The following is a 21511-nucleotide window of genomic DNA, read 5'->3' as shown; positions in this document are numbered from 1 at the left end:
GGAGTTTCAGGGGTGGTCGTTAGGGAGTTTCACCGACCACTCAGATGCTAATGGGCTGTGCTGGCATCAGCCGTTCCACGTGGGTCTTTCAGCTGAGCTCTTTGGGGAAGTTTTGAAAGGACTTGGTTGTAAATAGGTGAAAGGAAATGTCGCAGTCCACCTCCTCTGTTCAAAGATGGTTTCTCTATCCTGACGTGGATGGCTTCTTTAACTCCTCTTTCAAACCATCTGTCCTCTCTGTCGAGTATTTGGACATGGTCGTCCTGGAAGGAGTGGCTTTCCTCCTTGAGGTGGAGGAAAACCGCTGAGTCCTGTCCTCCAGAGTTGGCTCTTCTATGTTGGGCCATGCGCTTGTTGAGGGGCTGTTTGGTTTCCCCTATGTAGAGATCCGTGCAGGCCTCACTACATCTGACAGCGTATACCAGATTGCTTTTCTGGCTGTGAGGGGTGGGTTTCTCCTTGTTCTGATCCAGAAATTCAACAGCTTCTATCATTGATTTGACAGGAAATGTTGATGACACACTGGGATTTTTGTTCTCCTGCTGTCACTGTCAAGTGCAGCTGAACATGAGAGGTAGCAGGATCATTCATGTGTTCATGTTTCCAGCAGACAAGGAGGGAACCTGGGAGGACTTCAGGGACTTTGATCACTGGTTCTCACTTCATCTTCTCAGTATAAAGTTCAAAGCGAGCTGGCCAGGAGTTGAACCTAGAATCTTCTGATCCGTAGTCAGACTCGTTATCCATTGCGCCACCAGCCCTGTGAAGAAGCTGCTGTGTTCATGTGTGCTTGCTGTTACAGAAAAGCCCAACAACATGGTGGCATTTTCAGGGGACACAATGGTGCAGTGGTCAGCACTGTGGCCTCACAGCAAGAAGGTTCAGCTCTCCTCCTATTTGGTTGCAAGGAACCTGAATCAGTCCTCAGTGGAGCCGTGCTGCTGAGGCTGAGTGAGGCTGAGTGAGGGACTGAGCAGGAGCCAGCAGGTCCAAGCAGGTTCAGGCAAACTCCCCTCAGTCCACCAACATCAAAGCAGAGGAACTGAGTTCATCTAACAACATGATTCATATCATCTCCTCTTGGAATGTTCTGGAACTACAAGTACACTTAAAATGGCCGACTTATGACAACAGAAGGAACTTTGAAGTAGATTTGATTTATTTAAGTCAGTGACAGTCATTTTTTTCAAGAACTTAGTTCAGGTAACTTGATTGTTTTACCAAGATGAGCTTTAATGTTAAAACATTGAAACAAGACCTTCATGTATTTATGATGACATCACCAATAGGAGCCTTCCCAGTCTGTCAGGGGGTAGAATTCAGTCACCACCAATGACATCAGAGTCAGAGTTTAGACATCAAAGACAGACATTAAAGCCTCTCTTATTAAAAAAAATTAAAGTGTTATATCTTTGAAAATATACTGCAATACATGAAATACTATATTTCCATGGATGGTAACCTCGTTCTTATATTCTTTAATATACTGCAATAGTAATGGACCCTCTATGACACTGTAGTGATGAATCTATCAAGGAGTAAAAATGATTATAATCAGAATTTTGAAGTCAAGTTTGAGATCAGTTTGATCCTCTCTCTCTCTCTCTCCCTCTCTCTCTCCCTCTCTCTCTCCCTCTCTCTCTCCCTCCCTCTATCTCTCTCTCTCCCTCTCTCTCTCTCCCTCCCTCTCCCTCTCTCTCTCTCAGGAGCTTTTAAATGAATATTTTAATAAAACAGAACAGGAGACTGAAGAGTGATCACTCCACAGGCTGAATGGGACATCTCTTAAAAATATTGAACCACTGAGTAAAACCATAGAAGCGCTCCTGCCTAGTCGGTGCTAACAAGTTAGCTGTTGCGTGAGTCCAGCTGTGCTGTCTAGGAATCCTGCTCAAAAGCCTCCACTCATCAAACAGCTGGTGTGTTGGTGGATCTGTGGATCCTGCTGGAAGAAGCAGGGTGGAGCTCTGAATGGTTCCTGTCTCAAAGAGCTTCTCTGTGCAGCTCCCATCAGCTCCTAAAAACAGGAAACCAGCAGATTCACTGTTGAACGGTGGCATTAAAATGTCTCAAAAGCTGTCCTGTCCACCATTTGTTGGTGCAAAGACATTTAAAAACACCAGTTGAACATTTTCCAAAGCTGCTGTCACCGTCTTTCAAACACCTGGAATGATTTCCTCCAAATCAAAAGAAACTGGTAAAAAAACAACAACAAAAACCTCCTGGAGAATCAAACTCCAGCCTCTGCTCCAACTGGACTTGGGACTTCAAATGACCCCCATTAAAAGCTTGCCTGCATCCCCATTCACTGACTGTTGTGCTGTGGGTCTCCTGGACAAACATGGCAGGATCCTCTTGATCTCCAGGAGTTTAAAAGAGCAGCTCTTTTAAAATGGGTTCTGGCTCCATTCAGGTTTAGAGAGCTGAGACTAAAATCACACATGAATGAAAGAGGGAACCCAAGAAAACAAGTCAGCGTGAAAGAGGAGCAGATTTTAAAACTCCTCATCATTTCCACCTCCAGGAGTGAAGCCTCCCGGGACCCAAGAGGCTCCAGCTGGCAGAGCTCTCACTGGTTTCTCCACCACCTCGCTAACCTGAGCTGTAGCATCTGAGAACCAAACAGTGACCCCCTTCACTCCAGAGCCGACTCCACAAACTCTGAGCCCCCACTTTACCCACAGCCAGCAGGCCTCCTCAACACTGCATGACACACGACGACTAAATTTAACACTGAAGCGTCTCATCAAGAGATCTGTCACATGAGTCTGCTGTGGAGGGTCAATCTGTCTGTCCACATTCAGATCATTAACACAGCGACTCCTAAGCACCAGTAGAGCCTGTTCATCATCCCTGGGTGGGCTCGAACCACCAGCCTCTCGGTTAACAGCTGAGCGCGCTGACCGATTGCGCCACAGAGACTCTGAGTCACTGCTTTTCATGAAGAGTTTTCAGGCTAAATTTCAGTGTGTGAGGTCCACACTGCACATTTGAGGGACCATGAAGGACAGAGGAGAGTCTGACTGTCATGGTGAAAGCCTTCAGCACTAGAACTGAAACAGCCCCACCATCTTAACCCCCCCAGACCAAACAGGCTTCATCAGAAACAGACCCCCCTCCTAGAACATCCAGAGATCATCAGTCTGATTAATAGAACGTGACAAACAATCAAGAACATGTTATTGTTTGATCAGAAGCTGAAACAATGTTTCTATGTTTGTCTGTTCTGGTCTGAATGAAAGAGGAGGTTTTCTTGGTCATGTGACGTGGATGAGAGTTCAACTAGAACTTCCTGCTTCAACAGGATTTTAGTTTGTTGGGATTTTGTCAAAGCCACCAACCAAACCTCTGAGTGGTGCAGATGTCTGCTGCCTCCTCAGAGCAGACTGGAGCTCAGCCTCATTCACCTGTGGGAGCCCCAGCAGAGCCACCGTGTGATGGAGTTTCAGTTTAGGATCCAAGGTCCTGGATTGAATTGGTGTTTTGTGTTTTTAGGCCTCCTGGCACCATCAATGATAGAGCAGAGTGGTGCAGAGGAAGCGTGCTGGACCAGAACCCAGAGGTCGATGGATCGAAACCATCCTCTGCTAAAAGAACAAAATAAAATGAACCAGTGTCTTTAGAAATGTGTGTCTGTTAAAAAGAGGTTCATAAGGATTTTGTCTTCCTCCACAATCACCAACCATTGTGAGAGTTAACAACAGTCTACTTTCTGACTGAAGCAAAAGTAGACTTCAAAAGGTTTTTCTGATTCAACATAGCAGCTAAATTTCCATTTCCATTTCCTGAACAGGACAGGTTAAAAAAAGGGAATGTCATGACTTCCTCTGTATGTTAGAATATGAACGACTAAAAATGTTCATCCCCAGTTTAAAGTTAGAATTAAACTGAAAATACAAAACTCTCCCCTCTTCAATCCTGTCAGTCAGTGTTGTAAACTGTTTCAAACAAATTCTACTGTTCAACAGTTCAAGTGTTTCTAATGAAGCTGAATGTTCTCCTCTACTTTCCTCAGTTGTGTTTCTTTCATGTTCTCCTGAGATCAAAGACAGAATTCTAGGTACAAATAAAGACACCATCAAAGCCCCCCAATGACATCATCATCAGTTCTGTCTTTGATCTGTGTCTGTCCAGCCTGTCCTGAGTGGATCCAACAGTTTCCCATGGGTGACACTGTCGTGGTCTCTCTCCTGCTGTCTCCAACTCTCAGAGTGCTTCTACTGGTTTCTCTCCATCGTCCCTGTTGCTAGGCAGAGCACTGGTGAGGACTGAGGCCAGTGATGTCATCACCTCCAGCTGAGACCTGCCAGGTGGTCCTGCTTCATTCAACTCTGCTGCCTCTGCCACTGCCCTGACTGGTGAGGCTGACAGCAGGTTCTCTCTCATCTAAACTCTCTGTTTACAATGGAGGCTGAAATCCTTGTGATTGGTGGTTCAATCATCAGGTCTGTTGAACTCCCAGGTGCCATCACCTGCTGTCTTCCTGGTGCCAAAGTTGTGGACATTATTGAACGTCTCCAGGACTCATCGATCTCCACCCCTCCTGCAGGTTCTCCCTGTCTCTGTGTGGGTTCTCTCTGGTACTCCAGCTTCCTCCCACAGTCCAAAGACATCAAGAGGGTAGTGGTTACCTGGACACTCTAAATGACTGTGAGTGTGAATGGTTGTCTGTCTGTGTGTGTTGGTCCTGGGATGGACTGGTGACCCATCAAGGGTGAACCCAGGGCTGGACTGGCCACCTGGCCGATGCACATCTTTGGGCCGGCCCATAACTGTCATAATTTTTTTTTCAAAAGTGTATAGTTTTTAATCGACCGTAACGGTATCGGAGACGCGAAACGCGGCCCATTGGTTGATTTTCTTGAAGGACATTGGGCTCGTCCAATGAAATCTCTCAGCTCTCTCTCTTTCTCTTCGTCAAGCCATGCTGTTGCAATGGAAGTGGAGGAGTCAGATCAGACAGTTGGAGACTATTTTAGTTGCCCTTCTTCCACACAGAGGACTGATTTTTTAAAGTTTCATCCTCAACAAGATTCCATAAACCCTGTCGTCCAGAGGCTCTTCGTTAGAACGGACGGCACGACGTGGAAATGGCTGACTTATTGTGGTCAACGTCATGCTTTGTTTTGTTTTGTTTGCCCTGCTTTTAGCAAGCCCAGTGATCCAAGTGTCTTCATTAGAGGCCTGACAGACTGGAGGCATGTGCACCAAAGAGTAGAGGAGCATGAGAGAGGCATGGCACAGAGGCAGTGTGCTGAGGCCTATTTTTGAAACTGCTCCAGAGCAAGACTGGCCACCTCCTTGAGGGAAGACAGCTGACAGGACACCGTGAGCAGGTGAAGAAGCAGGGCTGGACTGGGACCAAAAAATGGCCCTGGCATTTCTCATCCCTGGCAGCCCTCCATGGTTATTTACACGATATGTGTAAGCACACGCCACACCAGAGGATGTATGTGCACATTTTGAAGTTTCAAAAATTAAAATAAAGTGCAGTATTCTACATGGAAGACAGTAACCATGTTAAAAGAGTGATACTCTTTCACTACTCAGAGACCTTCTTCTTCCACTACACGTTCCAACACCTGACGTCTCTTCTTCCCAGTCCAGCCCTGGAAAGAACACGTCGAGTTTTTGAAATTCGTCTGCTTCTCTTCTTGTGAGTGTCTCTTTTTCGGCTCCTCCTTTCTCCTTCCTCTTACTGGGCAACATTCTTCATGGCTTCTGACTGCAAGGCGGCCGCTGAGTGGTGGCACTACAACTGGATGGGTCTGTTTCTCATTTTAACACAAAACAAACTAACCGCTGTTTCTGCGTTTTTACCAGAAATATATATTTTGAAATGCCTGCTCACACCGGCCCATCCGGCTACATCCACCAAACTTTACACACATAATATAATATAATAATATAATATAATACCCCTGAACACAAGCCCCAAAGCAGTAGTTGTTTTGTTTTTCTTCATAAAGGAGGTGCACAGTCATGACTACGATATCTCTGGCAACAAACATGGAAGGGGCTTTGGGGTCTTGTGTTTCAGCTCTGTAACTTCTGGATGGTTGAAAATGTCAGAATCAGTCCTCTCACTGACATCAACCATTGGTGTGACTTTTGGTGGCTTCAGCTCAAATGAAACCAGGGAAGAGGGGCCAGACTTTGAGGAGCCCCTTAGGGTTAGTGGATGCCCCGGGACCGTGCTTGGGCCCCTTAGCACCTAGATGGCTGAAATTCCCAGCACATGCTACTCTGGGGCATCACACTATGTGTGTAAAGTTTGGTGGATGTAGCCCAAGTAGAAACACCAGAACCCAGATTTGATCCTCAATTCTGCTCCAAAAGGCTCTCGGAGTGCAGAAGTCCCAGACCCTGATTTTGCCCAGTTTCACAAGGGGATAGTTTTTTCTCTTTGAACCTAGGAAGTTGAAATTTGAGTGTGTTGTTCTGTTCTCGAAGGATCGCATCTGTGCTGGTTTGACCCCCCTAAGTCCTTTCTGCTGTCCGTAAAGGGCGTGGCAAAGTCCAGTAAAGTCTTTAAATGAAGCATCATAACTGGTCAAAGTTGCTCCAAATGAGATGAGCTTTCTGGGAGGAGTTCACACCTCTGCCAGAAACCAATATTTAAAATTTTGAAGCCCCACCTCCTTCCTGAAGCTACTTCCTGTTTGGGAAGGGGTTCTAGAATTATTCCACCAGATTAGGATTTCATAAAGTTTCAGGTCTGTATCCACTGGAGAGGCCAATGAGAGCAAAAGAGCAACAGGGTCAAAGGTCAACAGGCCTCGTGTCTCAGCCAGGCCTCAAAGGGTTAAGTGAGCCTTTTGGAGCTCCTTTGAAAAAAGGCCTGACACCAATCTTGTTCAGGACCAACATGAAGAAGGATCTCTGGAACATTTTCACATCTTTAAGACCACCTTGACTCCTTTTTATAGCAGGAGTCACTGAACAGCACAAAGCTGCTATTGCAGCCATCAGGCCTCATTTCTGATCAATGATTATTGTTGAAACAAAGCTGAATATCAATTATTGATTTTTATTGTCATCATTTTGAACACCTGATGAGAGAAACACAATAAAAACATTTGAAAAGGAAGGATCAGAGTGTTGTTGTACTGCAATACTACAGTACAGCATCAGAGACACTCAGTTATTGATTGCCTGAATGATTGATTTCCCCAGAAGAGGAACAGCTTTGTTGGAGCAGTAAAAATACACACATCAGAACGACAAAGTTACATTTGAAAAGAAACTACATGACATTACCAGCACAACATCTGAAGAACAGTTAGGATCAATTTAACTGGTCAGATAGTTAGGATTTCTTTAATGATATCCTTGATGAACCCAGACATCAGAGTGGTTTGTTCCCCTCAATCATAAATCTGTAAATATAGCGTGAAGTGATGGAACTAAAAGGCCACCTCTGAGTGCAGGAGTGAGCCTCTGTGACGGATGTGACGTCAGCAGACCGCCATTCGTTTGAGTCATTGTTTATATTCTTAATGCTGATTGGTCGATCTATAATGGTGACAAATGGACTTCGTAGGTAGAATAAACATCCAGAAATTAAATGAATTTGTAGATTGTCTTATTAATCAAAAGATGAAGTATTAAAAATATTTGTTTTTTTTCCTCGGAGTGAGCGACAACTACCGGATTTTCTCACAGAAGAACGGGGCCGACTTCCACGGAAGCAGATGTTTGTAATTCCTGGGGCACTAAAATCCATTTCATATTATTCTTTATTGAACAGCGAATATTATGGAAATAAAATTTATATTTCTCGCCAGAAATGTCCTTAAAATGCTTTTTAAAAATCAAACCTATCTTGAAATGACACTCGTCCGTAATGGCGTCCTTAGCAACCAACATAGCAACAGTAGAAATGTGACACTGTAACGACTCTCTTCCGAGAGGTGAAAGATTCACCGTAATAACGAACAAACCAAAGATTAAACACAAGAACTGAGCAAAGATTATGAAAACAAAATGCATATTTCTCTCTAGAAATGTCATCAGAATGCTTTATTAAATCAAAACTATCTTGGAAGAAGGCACTTTCCTCCGAAAATGACAGGAGCGGCGGCCATGTTTTTGTTTTGAGAGGCCCGCATGAAAGAGTCACATGAGGGAAGGGGGTATGGGGTCATGGGGGGGGGGGGGGGGGGCGATCCCAGGTGACGTTGTTCAAGAGGCAGGGTTCACCCTGGACAGGTCACCAGTCCATCAGGAGAAATGAGGTGGTCGGTATCATGCAACCTAAACTAAAACATTAGTCAGGTCAAATTCAGATTAAAGCAAGAGTCTCCAGATCAAAGTCAGAATTCCTGATGATGTCATCAGGGCTTTGACAATAGCTAGAATTCTGTCTTTGATCTCAGGAGGACATGAAAGAAACACAATTGAGGAAAGTAGAAGAGAGCTTGGCAGCATGATGGTGCAGTGGTGAGCACTGTGGCCTCACAGCAAGAAGGTTCTGGTTTGAGTCCAGGCTCGGGTGGGGAATCTTTCTGTGTAGAGCCTGCATGTTCTCCCCATGAATGCGTGGGTTCTCTCTGGTACTCCGGCTCCTTCCCACTGTCCAAAGACATGTAATTGGGGACGAGGCTGATTGGACACTCTAAATTGACCGTAGGTATGAATGTGAGTGTGAATGGTTGTTCGTCTCTGTATGCTGACCCTGTGATGGACTGGTGACCTGTCCAGGGTGAACCCCGCCTCTGGCCTGTAGATGCTGGGATAGGCTCCAGCCCCCCCCCCATGACCATCAATGTAGGTCTTTTGTTAATTGCATGCCACATGAAATTATTGTTGGTCAGTTTTCTAGCGACAGTCTCACTGTGGCAAGACAAGAACACTTCTACTTTTGATGATGACAGTTTGTTCAACACTAAACTTCATCCAGTACCATGTTGTCAAACACTGGAACCTCCACAGCACCTGAACAGGGACTTGAACCCTGGACCCTCACATTAAAAGTCTGATGCTCTACCGTCTGAGCTCCTCAGGCTCTTTCTACAGCATTGAGACAGGAACAGAAACACCCGTGAAGGTCAAACTGATGCTTTCTTGACTTGTTCAGTCCTCCATGTTAAAGTCCTCCAGGCTTTTGATTGGCTCTGATTCTCTGTGGCAAAATCCAACAAGAGGCTCCAAAATGTCCTGAAAGTCACAAGAATGCACAGGACAAGATGTTAGTTTCCTTCATGTCTGCAGTTCCTCCACTGGAAAGTAAAGTCAATGCTGCTCCTCTGCTGAAACCTGGGATCAGACCAGGGACCTTTAGATCTTCAGTCTAAGGCTCTCCCAACTGAGCTGGTTCAGTTCTGAGTGAGGGCCCTGCTTCTCTCATTTATAATCTCTTCCACTCTCACTGGACCTTAGAGAAGATTGGAGCTTCTGAAGTCCTGACACATTGAACAGTTCTCCAGGACCATTTTTGATGAAGGTCTGGATCACACCAGCCTTTTTTGTTTGTCTTCTTGCACCACCGTGCCGCCCCTACTAGTCGTCTACATATCAGTGTTCTCAGTATTGCACGAACATTCACATCAGTATTGTGCTAATATTTTATTTCCTGGCTCTTCAATCCTCCTATTATGAAGTTGATTGCTTCAGCGACCAGGAGACGTTATCATTGGCAGCTAGTTTACTATTATTGCTGCTGCTGTTGTTGGTTGTGTGTCTGTCTTCCATCCCCCTGTCCCTCTGTCTTTCTCTCTGCTTGTCTTTCACCCTCATCTTGTTCCCATCTTTTTGTCATTCTCTCCCTCCTTTCTCTCTGTCTTTTGTCTTTCCTTCTCTATATTTGTCTTCTGCTGTCTGTCCTGTCCTGCTCTCTTTCAACAACCAACCAGTCAAAGCAGACGTCCGGTTAAAAAAATATGATAAAAGAACTCTTGGTTTGATTTGGCTTGAGGCATGAAGAAGATAGGATTGTTTTCCTTTCATTTTAGAAGCTTTTCCAGATTCATGAAAAGATCATCAATCAGTGCAGTATTTCAGACAGACTTCTGGTCCGTGAGGATGAGGAATCCAGCACAGATCCACAGAACTCCAACTGCCATCTTTGATGGTTCCTTTACAGTCTGTAGGGTGGAGAGATCCTCCTGAGTCTGGCTTGGAATGTTTGTCTGTGGATGTGTTGGCCCTGTGATGGACTGGTGACCTGTCCAGGGTGAACACGGCCTGTCGCCCAAAAGCTGCTGGGATAGGCTCCACCCCCTCATGACCCTGAACAGGATAAGCAGAAGACAATGGACAGAAGTCCTGACACATTGAACAGTTCTCCAGGACCATTTTTGATGAAGGTCTGGATCACACCAGCCTTTTTTGTTTGTCTTCTTCCAGTTGCCTCAACATTGTGTGAGCCAATAATTCCACATCTGTACCAGACACACCTCTGGTTGGTGGGTTGATGGATCTTTCTGTTCTAACAGTGTCTTTTATCTTGCTTTTATCTTTTCTATCTTTTCTTTGTATCTGCATTCTGTGGTGCACAGTGGCTCTGGAAGAGCGCTCTAACTATTGTCAGTGTACCCCCCCCCCCCCCCGTACAACGAAAATAAAAGATTCTGATTCCGATTCTGACACACACACACACACACACACACACACACACACACACACACACACACACACACACACACACGTGTATCAACATGATGTTCCGAATGTTTCACTGTCTGTGGTTGTCCAGCTCTCCTTGCCTCTTCACTGTCATTGTCAGAACTCTGAGCAGTCTTCCTCTCCAGGTGATGTCTCTGAGTGATGATGATTGCTGTCTGTTCAACCAGCTTCATTTGTTGATATCTGAGAAGGACTGAAGACAGCAAAGTGTGCTGATTGGCCAACAACCCCTCACAGGTCAAAGGTCACTGCTCTGAGGCGGACCAGTTTACTGTAACAGTGGTGGCACCATCCACTGCTGGCGCTCTCTTCAGTGCTTCTTGTTTCTGCCCTTTGTCTGTGAGCTCCTAGAGCAGCTGGTCCGCCCCCCCCCCCTTTTCTTTTCTATTCCTCTAATTTATTTTTTGATTTTCTATTTTTGTAATTCATCATCGATCTCGGCTCACGGTCGCTACACTCTTGACCTCCTGTGAGCCTTGAAGAGAGAGAAGCCACCTTTGTGTTGGAGAAGAGCAGCTTAGTCCAGGCAGCCAGCAGCCTGAGACCAGAGGGTAGCCCATCAACGCGCTTCCCTTCTTCATCGAGCGAATCTCAGCGGGAGCCACGGTCGACGAGTTGGAGGCTTTGGAGGCCGTCCTCCCACCAGTTCGTTGGAGAGGCGTCGTACATCGATGGGAGAATCCAGCTGAGAACGTAAGCCGGTTACGTTGGTTTTCACCGATTCAGGCCTGGACTCCTGTCTCGCTGCCAAACTCCGCCTGACTCCGTAGAGCTGGTCAGCCTCCACTCAGTCCTCTTCATTTGGTTGGAGGTCACCATCGTTCATCCTACACACCTTTCCACCTGCCTCTTAGCCGTCTACTTGAAGCTCAGATAAATCCAGGCTAATTCATACCTGCTACTCAATATGGGCCTTAATTACTCTGCTGGAATTATCACTCTGTCTTAAGGGTTTTCTTCATTGTATTAAATCCTCTTTAATTTCCAAGAAGTCTTCCAACTCATTCATTCATGCAAGCCACTGATCCACAAGACCTCATTGATGAGCTTCAACCTGAGACTGAGTGTTTCTCGTTGGACGAGACACCCATTCAATGAGACTCATTGTCAGTCCATTGAAATCTACTGGTGTTCCTGGTGAGTTGATTTAACAACATGAGCTGACAGACTCTACATTCAGGTAGGAACCACCACATCCAGGGGTCTGGACCTTTGAGCAGGCAGAGCCATCAAAGTAGCAGACTAAGCTAGCAGACATTAGCATTGAGAAGAAACTGATACCTGAGCCTACTTTTGGGTCTGGTCAAGTGATGACACAATAATATGACATCATTGTCAGACTGACGCCTGCTCAACACTGACCAAACGCCGCCCTATTGTATTGTGGGAAATTTCTGCTTGGCTCGCGTCCATCAAAACACACAAAGAAATTTCTCCAGAATCAGGATTGACAGTGGATACAATTGATTCCACACTGGTTTCGGGTGCAGGTGTGGAATTTCAGACACAGTCTGTGTTTGTGTTGTTCATTCAGTGATTTTTCTTACAATTCCCAATCAAAGCCCCACATTGCTAATGAACTCAAAATGATGCTAACAGTAATGTAGTGATAGTTGCTAATAAACTAAGTGATGCTGACAGTAATGTAGTAAGAGTTGCTTCGAACCTCAAAGTAATGCGACAGTGATTTCAGAAGAATTGCTAATGATCTCAAAATGATGCGACAGTGATGTCGTAAGAATTGCTAATAAACTCAAAACGATGCAAACAGTAATGTAGTGATAGTTGCTAATAAACTCAGTGATGCTTACAGTCATGTAGTAAGAGTTGCTACGAACCTCAAAATAATGCAAGAATAATGTAGTAAGAGTTGCTAAAAACCACAAAATAATGCGACTGTGATGTCGGAAGAATTGCTCATGATCTCAAAATGATGCGACGGTAATCTAGTAAGAGCTGCTAATAAATTCAAAATGATGCTAACAGTAATGTAGTGAAAGTTTCGAATAACCTCAAAGTGATGCTGACAGTCATGTGGTTAGAGTTTCGAGTAACCTAAAAATGATGCGGACAGTAATGTATTAAGAGTTGCTAATAACCTCAAAATAATGCGACAGTGATTTCAGAAAAATTTCTAATGAACTCAAAATGATGCTAACAGTAACGTAGTGATAGTTGCTAATAAACTCAGTGGTACTTACAATAATGTAGTAAGAGTTTCAAACTCCCTCAAAATGATGCTGACAGTCATGTAGTAAGAGTTGCTACTAAACTCAAAATAATGCGACAGTGATGTCGGAAGAGTTGCTAATGAACTCAAAATGATGCTACAGTGATGTAGTAAGAGATGCTAAAAAACTAAAAATGATGCTGACGGTAATGTAGGAAGAGTTGAAACTAACGTTAAAATTATGCTACACTGTTGTCATAAGAATTGCTAATACACTCAAAATGATGCTTACAGTAATGTAGTAAGTGTTTCGAACTACCTCAAAGTGATGCTGACAGTCATGTAGTCAGAGTTGCTACGAACCTCAAAATAATGCGACAGTGATGTTGGAAGTATTGCTAATGAACTCAAAATGATGCTAACTGTAATGGAATGAAAGTTTCGAATGGCCTCAAAGTGATGCTGACAGTCATATAGTAAGAGTTGCTACAAAACTCAAAATAATGCGACAGCGATGTCGGAAGAATTGCTAATAAACTCAAAATGATGCTGACGGAAATCTAGTAAGAGCTGCTAATGATCTCAAACTGATGCTACAGTGATGTTGTAAGAATTGCTAATGATATCAAAATGATGTGACGGTCATGTAGTAAGAATTGCTAATGAACTCAAAATAATGCCAACAGTAATGTAGCGATAGTTGCTAATAAACTCAGTGATGCTTACAGTAATGTCGTAAGTGTTTCGAACTACCTCAAAGTGATGCTGACAGTCATGTAGTAAGAGTTGCTACGAACCTCAAAATAATGCGACAGTGATGTCGGAAGAACTGCTAAGGAACTCAAAATGATGCTAACTGTAATGTCGTGAAAGTTTCGAATAACCTCAAAGTGATGCTGACAGTCATGCAGTAAGAGTTGCTACGAACCTCAAAATAATGCGACAGTGATGTCAGAAGAATTGCTAATGATCTCAAAATGATGCGACAGTGATGTAGTGAAAGTTTCGAATAACCTCAAAGTGATGCTGACAGTCACCTGGTTAGAGTTGCGAGTAACCTAAAAATGATGCTGAGAGTAATGTAGTAAGAGTTGCTAATAACCTCAAAATAATGCTACAGTGATGTCGGAAGAATTGTTAATGAACTCAAAGTGATGCTGACAGTCATGTAGTGATAGTTGCTAATAAACTCAGTTATGCTTACAGTAACGTAGTAAGTGTTTTGAACAACCTCAAAGTGAAGCTGACAGTCATGTAGTAAGAGTTGCTACTAACCTCAAAATTATACTACGGTGATGTCGTAAGAATTGCTAATGATCTCAAAATGATGCTACAGTGATGCCGGAAGAATTGCTAATGAATTCAAGAATGATGCTGACAGTAATGTAGTGATAGTTGCTAATAAACTCAAAGTGATGCTGACAGTAATTTATGAAGAGTTGCTAAAAACCTTAAAATAATGACACAGTAATGTAGTAAGAGTTGCTATGAAACTAAAAATAATGCGACAGTGATGTAAGAAGAATTGCTAATGATCTGAGATGAGAGTCAGGGTTTTCCAAGTTGATCTCCTCCCACGCATGAATTCTCTCTGGTATCCTTCCACTTACTGCGAAGACGAGCCGTGGATGTATTGTCCTGAGCCCAGGGCTTGTCAGATACCATGACCCTCAACTAAATGTGGCAGAAACCCTGCCCTCTTCATTTAGGGCTGGAAGGTGTGAGAGATACTGGGAGCTCATCGAAGCTACGTCCTCCGCGGTCTCCTCAGGCTGGCCAGCACAAGAGGAGACCGCCAACTGGCCGGGACAGGCGGTCACCGTTGTTGTTGTTGCCGCCGTGGTCGGCCTTTCTTTCTTTCTTTCCTTTTTTCACACGATCACAGGGGAGAGCGCGGACGCAGTCCCCCACTGTCAGAAATTATGCAGTTGAGATTCCCACATTTGGGGAATTCACCAGGGTCATCACAGCCCCAGTGCAATGGCTGAGCCTCACCCGGGGAGAACCACCTTGCTGATCATGGTATCTCCCCTGCCAGGTAAGTATGACTCGCTGAGCTTAGGAACAGACATGAGCTCCAGGGACACAGCCTTCTGACTGACAGGCAGGGAGGCCGACACAGCGCCTGATCTTTCCTACCTTGTGCCAATCTGCCGCGTGCGCAGCCCCCTTTGTTTCTCACAACGATGCCGGATGTCGGATATCCCAAGCCCGGGAAGCTCAGGCACATTGAAGGTTCAGGTCTTTCAGAGTGCATTCCAAAGCCTTTTGGGAAAGGCTCAGAGAGCAGTGCCGTCAGCGGACCTCCATCCTTATCTGGAGTGCAAACGGAGCCACAACTTGACGCCCAGCGGCAGCGCGGGCGGAAATCCAGCCCCGGCCTCATGTGCAGCACTCGAGAGTTGGCCTGAAGAGCACGGGATTTGCTCCTGACAAAAGGGGAGGGGCCCGCACTGTTCCTGGAAGGCCATTGCGGCCGCAGGCTGAGGAAAAGCTGCAGTGCAGGAGGAGAACCCTGGTCCGGCTTTGGGTGGAGCAGGTGAGCGAGTGCCTAGCGGAGGCTTGTTTTATTTCCGACGAGAAATGCGGGGCATTGCACCACTCCTGGGAACACTGCAATACCAGGTTGATGCGTGGAAAGGACGGAGCAAGCTCCCGTTCCATCTCCCTGTTCCAAAAAGCAATTTAATATATGGTTCCCGGATAGGGAACGTACCAGATATTAAACTGATAAGAACAGATACTACACTTGATCTTAGCCAAAAGGCCGAGAAGCAATGCCTGTCAGCCACCCGACGTGAGAGCCAGCACCCCCGGTACAGCCAATCCCGGCCGCGGCTGTGGGCAGGAACTGCAACATTTTGGGTGGCGACACAAAATGCAGTGCCATAAACACTACATCTGGCACACTGGTTGTCCCCACTGCTATCCAAAGCAAAGGCAATCGGTGCCTTCACCCTGCTATGCTAGTGGGGCGACTCAAAGTAAAACAAAGCGGTGTTCAAAGCCACAAGCCAGCGACTCATCCTGGAGTCGGGGTTTTCCAAGTTGATCTCCTCCCACGCATGAATTCTCTGGTATCATTCCACTTACTGCGAAGACGAGCCGTGGATGTATTGTCCTGAGCTCAGGGCTTGTCAGATACCATGACCCTCAACTAAATGTGGCAGAAACCCTGCCCTCTTCATTTAGGGCTGGAAGGTGTGAGAGATACTGGGAGCTCATCGAGGCTACGTCCTCCGCGGTCTCCTCAGGCTGGCCAGCACAAGAGGAGACCGCCAACTGGCCGGGACAGGCGGTCACCGTTGTTGTTGTTGCCGCCGTGGTCGGCCCTTCTTTCTTTCTTTCCTTTTTTCACACGATCACAGGGGAGAGCGCGGACGCAGTCCCCCACTGTCAGAAATTATGCAGTTGAGATTCCCACATTTGGGGAATTCACCAGGGTCAGCACAGCCCCAGTGCAATGGCTGAGCCTCACCCGGGGAGAACCACCTTGCTGATCATGGTATCTCCCCTGCCAGGTAAGTATGACTCGCTGAGCTTAGGAACAGACATGAGCTCCAGGGACACAGCCTTCTGACTGACAGGCAGGGAGGCCGACACAGCGCCTGATCTTTCCTACCTTGTGCCAATCTGCCGCGTGCGCAGCCCCCTTTGTTTCTCACAACGATGCCGGATGTCGGATATCCCAAGCCCGGGAAGCTCAGGCACATTGAAGGTTCAGGTCTTTCAGAGTGCATTCCAAAGCCTTTTGGGAAAGGCTCCGAGAGCAGTGCCGTCAGCGGACCTCCATCCTTATCTGGAGTGCAAACGGAGCCACAACTTGACGCCCAGCGGCAGCGCGGGCGGAAATCCAGCCCCGGCCTCATGTGCAGCACTCGAGAGTTGGCCTGAAGAGCACGGGATTTGCTCCTGACAAAAGGGGAGGGGCCCGCACTGTTCCTGGAAGGCCATTGCGGCCGCAGGCTGAGGAAAAGCTGCAGTGCAGGAGGAGAACCCTGGTCCGGCTTTGGGTGGAGCAGGTGAGCGAGTGCCTGGCGGAGGCTTGTTTTATTTCCGACGAGAAATGCGGGGCATTGCACCACTCCTGGGAACACTGCAATACCAGGTTGATGCGTGGAAAGGACGGAGCAAGCTCCCGTTCCATCTCCCTGTTCCAAAAAGCAGTTTAATATATGGTTCCCGGATAGGGAACGTACCAGATATTAAACTGATAAGAACAGATACTACACTTGATCTTAGCCAAAAGGCCGAGAGGCGATTGCTTTCAGCCACCCGACGTGAGAGCCAGCACCCCCGGTACAGCCAATCCCGGCCGCGGCTGTGGGCAGGAACTGCAACATTTTGGGTGGCGACACAAAATGCAGTGCCATAAACACTACATCTGGCACACTGGTTGTCCCCACTGCTATCCAAAGCAAAGGCAATCGGTGCCTTCACCCTGCTATGCTAGTGGGGCGACTCAAAGTAAAACAAAGCGGTGTTCAAAGCCACAAGCCAGCGACTCATCCTGGAGTCGGGGTTTTCCAAGTTGATCTCCTCCCACGCATGAATTCTCTGGTATCATTCCACTTACTGCGAAGACGAGCCGTGGATGTATTGTCCTGAGCTCAGGGCTTGTCAGATACCATGACCCTCAACTAAATGTGGCAGAAACCCTGCCCTCTTCATTTAGGGCTGGAAGGTGTGAGAGATACTGGGAGCTCATCGAGGCTACGTCCTCCGCGGTCTCCTCAGGCTGGCCAGCACAAGAGGAGACCGCCAACTGGCCGGGACAGGCGGTCACCGTTGTTGTTGTTGCCGCCGTGGTCGGCCCTTCTTTCTTTCTTTCCTTTTTTCACACGATCACAGGGGAGAGCGCGGACGCAGTCCCCCACTGTCAGAAATTATGCAGTTGAGATTCCCACATTTGGGGAATTCACCAGGGTCAGCACAGCCCCAGTGCAATGGCTGAGCCTCACCCGGGGAGAACCACCTTGCTGATCATGGTATCTCCCCTGCCAGGTAAGTATGACTCGCTGAGCTTAGGAACAGACATGAGCTCCAGGGACACAGCCTTCTGACTGACAGGCAGGGAGGCCGACACAGCGCCTGATCTTTCCTACCTTGTGCCAATCTGCCGCGTGCGCAGCCCCCTTTGTTTCTCACAACGATGCCGGATGTCGGATATCCCAAGCCCGGGAAGCTCAGGCACATTGAAGGTTCAGGTCTTTCAGAGTGCATTCCAAAGCCTTTTGGGAAAGGCTCCGAGAGCAGTGCCGTCAGCGGACCTCCATCCTTATCTGGAGTGCAAACGGAGCCACAACTTGACGCCCAGCGGCAGCGCGGGCGGAAATCCAGCCCCGGCCTCATGTGCAGCACTCGAGAGTTGGCCTGAAGAGCACGGGATTTGCTCCTGACAAAAGGGGAGGGGCCCGCACTGTTCCTGGAAGGCCATTGCGGCCGCAGGCTGAGGAAAAGCTGCAGTGCAGGAGGAGAACCCTGGTCCGGCTTTGGGTGGAGCAGGTGAGCGAGTGCCTGGCGGAGGCTTGTTTTATTTCCGACGAGAAATGCGGGGCATTGCACCACTCCTGGGAACACTGCAATACCAGGTTGATGCGTGGAAAGGACGGAGCAAGCTCCCGTTCCATCTCCCTGTTCCAAAAAGCAGTTTAATATATGGTTCCCGGATAGGGAACGTACCAGATATTAAACTGATAAGAACAGATACTACACTTGATCTTAGCCAAAAGGCCGAGAGGCGATTGCTTTCAGCCACCCGACGTGAGAGCCAGCACCCCCGGTACAGCCAATCCCGGCCGCGGCTGTGGGCAGGAACTGCAACATTTTGGGTGGCGACACAAAATGCAGTGCCATAAACACTACATCTGGCACACTGGTTGTCCCCACTGCTATCCAAAGCAAAGGCAATCGGTGCCTTCACCCTGCTATGCTAGTGGGGCGACTCAAAGTAAAACAAAGCGGTGTTCAAAGCCACAAGCCAGCGACTCATCCTGGAGTCGGGGTTTTCCAAGTTGATCTCCTCCCACGCATGAATTCTCTGGTATCATTCCACTTACTGCGAAGACGAGCCGTGGATGTATTGTCCTGAGCTCAGGGCTTGTCAGATACCATGACCCTCAACTAAATGTGGCAGAAACCCTGCCCTCTTCATTTAGGGCTGGAAGGTGTGAGAGATACTGGGAGCTCATCGAGGCTACGTCCTCCGCGGTCTCCTCAGGCTGGCCAGCACAAGAGGAGACCGCCAACTGGCCGGGACAGGCGGTCACCGTTGTTGTTGTTGCCGCCGTGGTCGGCCCTTCTTTCTTTCTTTCCTTTTTTCACACGATCACAGGGGAGAGCGCGGACGCAGTCCCCCACTGTCAGAAATTATGCAGTTGAGATTCCCACATTTGGGGAATTCACCAGGGTCAGCACAGCCCCAGTGCAATGGCTGAGCCTCACCCGGGGAGAACCACCTTGCTGATCATGGTATCTCCCCTGCCAGGTAAGTATGACTCGCTGAGCTTAGGAACAGACATGAGCTCCAGGGACACAGCCTTCTGACTGACAGGCAGGGAGGCCGACACAGCGCCTGATCTTTCCTACCTTGTGCCAATCTGCCGCGTGCGCAGCCCCCTTTGTTTCTCACAACGATGCCGGATGTCGGATATCCCAAGCCCGGGAAGCTCAGGCACATTGAAGGTTCAGGTCTTTCAGAGTGCATTCCAAAGCCTTTTGGGAAAGGCTCCGAGAGCAGTGCCGTCAGCGGACCTCCATCCTTATCTGGAGTGCAAACGGAGCCACAACTTGACGCCCAGCGGCAGCGCGGGCGGAAATCCAGCCCCGGCCTCATGTGCAGCACTCGAGAGTTGGCCTGAAGAGCACGGGATTTGCTCCTGACAAAAGGGGAGGGGCCCGCACTGTTCCTGGAAGGCCATTGCGGCCGCAGGCTGAGGAAAAGCTGCAGTGCAGGAGGAGAACCCTGGTCCGGCTTTGGGTGGAGCAGGTGAGCGAGTGCCTGGCGGAGGCTTGTTTTATTTCCGACGAGAAATGCGGGGCATTGCACCACTCCTGGGAACACTGCAATACCAGGTTGATGCGTGGAAAGGACGGAGCAAGCTCCCGTTCCATCTCCCTGTTCCAAAAAGCAGTTTAATATATGGTTCCCGGATAGGGAACGTACCAGATATTAAACTGATAAGAACAGATACTACACTTGATCTTAGCCAAAAGGCCGAGAGGCGATTGCTTTCAGCCACCCGACGTGAGAGCCAGCACCCCCGGTACAGCCAATCCCGGCCGCGGCTGTGGGCAGGAACTGCAACATTTTGGGTGGCGACACAAAATGCAGTGCCATAAACACTACATCTGGCACACTGGTTGTCCCCACTGCTATCCAAAGCAAAGGCAATCGGTGCCTTCACCCTGCTATGCTAGTGGGGCGACTCAAAGTAAAACAAAGCGGTGTTCAAAGCCACAAGCCAGCGACTCATCCTGGAGTCGGGGTTTTCCAAGTTGATCTCCTCCCACGCATGAATTCTCTGGTATCATTCCACTTACTGCAAAGACGAGCCGTGGATGTATTGTCCTGAGCTCAGGGCTTGTCAGATACCATGACCCTCAACTAAATGTGGCAGAAACCCTGCCCTCTTCATTTAGGGCTGGAAGGTGTGAGAGATACTGGGAGCTCATCGAGGCTACGTCCTCCGCGGTCTCCTCAGGCTGGCCAGCACAAGAGGAGACCGCCAACTGGCCGGGACAGGCGGTCACCGTTGTTGTTGTTGCCGCCGTGGTCGGCCCTTCTTTCTTTCTTTCCTTTTTTCACACGATCACAGGGGAGAGCGCGGACGCAGTCCCCCACTGTCAGAAATTATGCAGTTGAGATTCCCACATTTGGGGAATTCACCAGGGTCAGCACAGCCCCAGTGCAATGGCTGAGCCTCACCCGGGGAGAACCACCTTGCTGATCATGGTATCTCCCCTGCCAGGTAAGTATGACTCGCTGAGCTTAGGAACAGACATGAGCTCCAGGGACACAGCCTTCTGACTGACAGGCAGGGAGGCCGACACAGCGCCTGATCTTTCCTACCTTGTGCCAATCTGCCGCGTGCGCAGCCCCCTTTGTTTCTCACAACGATGCCGGATGTCGGATATCCCAAGCCCGGGAAGCTCAGGCACATTGAAGGTTCAGGTCTTTCAGAGTGCATTCCAAAGCCTTTTGGGAAAGGCTCCGAGAGCAGTGCCGTCAGCGGACCTCCATCCTTATCTGGAGTGCAAACGGAGCCACAACTTGACGCCCAGCGGCAGCGCGGGCGGAAATCCAGCCCCGGCCTCATGTGCAGCACTCGAGAGTTGGCCTGAAGAGCACGGGATTTGCTCCTGACAAAAGGGGAGGGGCCCGCACTGTTCCTGGAAGGCCATTGCGGCCGCAGGCTGAGGAAAAGCTGCAGTGCAGGAGGAGAACCCTGGTCCGGCTTTGGGTGGAGCAGGTGAGCGAGTGCCTGGCGGAGGCTTGTATTATTTCCGACGAGAAATGCGGGGCATTGCACCACTCCTGGGAACACTGCAATACCAGGTTGATGCGTGGAAAGAACGGAGCAAGCTCCCGTTCCATCTCCCTGTTCCAAAAAGCAATTTAATATATGGTTCCCGGATAGGGAACGTACCAGATATTAAACTGATAAGAACAGATACTACACTTGATCTTAGCCAAAAGGCCGAGAGGCGATTGCT

General features: G+C 48.0%; 10 non-coding genes across 10 annotated transcripts; all 10 read right to left on the bottom strand.

The window, feature by feature from the left end:
- Nucleotides 1-14678: 14678 nt before the first annotated feature.
- On the bottom strand, nt 14679-14842 carry LOC147271348 (U1 spliceosomal RNA). Its single transcript, XR_015116899.1, has one exon. It is a non-coding gene; the product is annotated as a U1 spliceosomal RNA (small nuclear RNA).
- Nucleotides 14843-15384: 542 nt separating this feature from the next.
- On the bottom strand, nt 15385-15575 carry LOC147271347 (U2 spliceosomal RNA). The gene has a single exon (XR_015117313.1). It is a non-coding gene; the product is annotated as a U2 spliceosomal RNA (small nuclear RNA).
- Nucleotides 15576-16161: 586 nt separating this feature from the next.
- On the bottom strand, nt 16162-16325 carry LOC147271346 (U1 spliceosomal RNA). Its single transcript, XR_015116594.1, has one exon. It is a non-coding gene; the product is annotated as a U1 spliceosomal RNA (small nuclear RNA).
- A 542-nt stretch (nt 16326-16867) lies between these two features.
- On the bottom strand, nt 16868-17058 carry LOC147271345 (U2 spliceosomal RNA). The gene has a single exon (XR_015117431.1). It is a non-coding gene; the product is annotated as a U2 spliceosomal RNA (small nuclear RNA).
- A 586-nt stretch (nt 17059-17644) lies between these two features.
- Nucleotides 17645-17808, bottom strand: LOC147271344 (U1 spliceosomal RNA). The gene has a single exon (XR_015116593.1). It is a non-coding gene; the product is annotated as a U1 spliceosomal RNA (small nuclear RNA).
- A 542-nt stretch (nt 17809-18350) lies between these two features.
- On the bottom strand, nt 18351-18541 carry LOC147271343 (U2 spliceosomal RNA). Its single transcript, XR_015117427.1, has one exon. It is a non-coding gene; the product is annotated as a U2 spliceosomal RNA (small nuclear RNA).
- A 586-nt stretch (nt 18542-19127) lies between these two features.
- LOC147271342 (U1 spliceosomal RNA) lies at nt 19128-19291 on the bottom strand. Its single transcript, XR_015116592.1, has one exon. It is a non-coding gene; the product is annotated as a U1 spliceosomal RNA (small nuclear RNA).
- Nucleotides 19292-19833: 542 nt separating this feature from the next.
- Nucleotides 19834-20024, bottom strand: LOC147271341 (U2 spliceosomal RNA). The gene has a single exon (XR_015117425.1). It is a non-coding gene; the product is annotated as a U2 spliceosomal RNA (small nuclear RNA).
- A 586-nt stretch (nt 20025-20610) lies between these two features.
- Nucleotides 20611-20774, bottom strand: LOC147271340 (U1 spliceosomal RNA). Its single transcript, XR_015116591.1, has one exon. It is a non-coding gene; the product is annotated as a U1 spliceosomal RNA (small nuclear RNA).
- A 542-nt stretch (nt 20775-21316) lies between these two features.
- On the bottom strand, nt 21317-21507 carry LOC147271339 (U2 spliceosomal RNA). Its single transcript, XR_015117465.1, has one exon. It is a non-coding gene; the product is annotated as a U2 spliceosomal RNA (small nuclear RNA).
- Nucleotides 21508-21511: the final 4 nt, after the last annotated feature.

This window comes from Aulostomus chinensis, chromosome 1 (genome assembly GCF_037954235.1).
Source record: "Aulostomus chinensis isolate RoL2024-O1b breed Wild chromosome 1, RoL_Achi_v1.0, whole genome shotgun sequence".
Lineage (NCBI taxonomy): Eukaryota > Metazoa > Chordata > Actinopteri > Syngnathiformes > Aulostomidae > Aulostomus > Aulostomus chinensis.
This window is presented reverse-complemented; position numbering and strand designations above follow the sequence as displayed.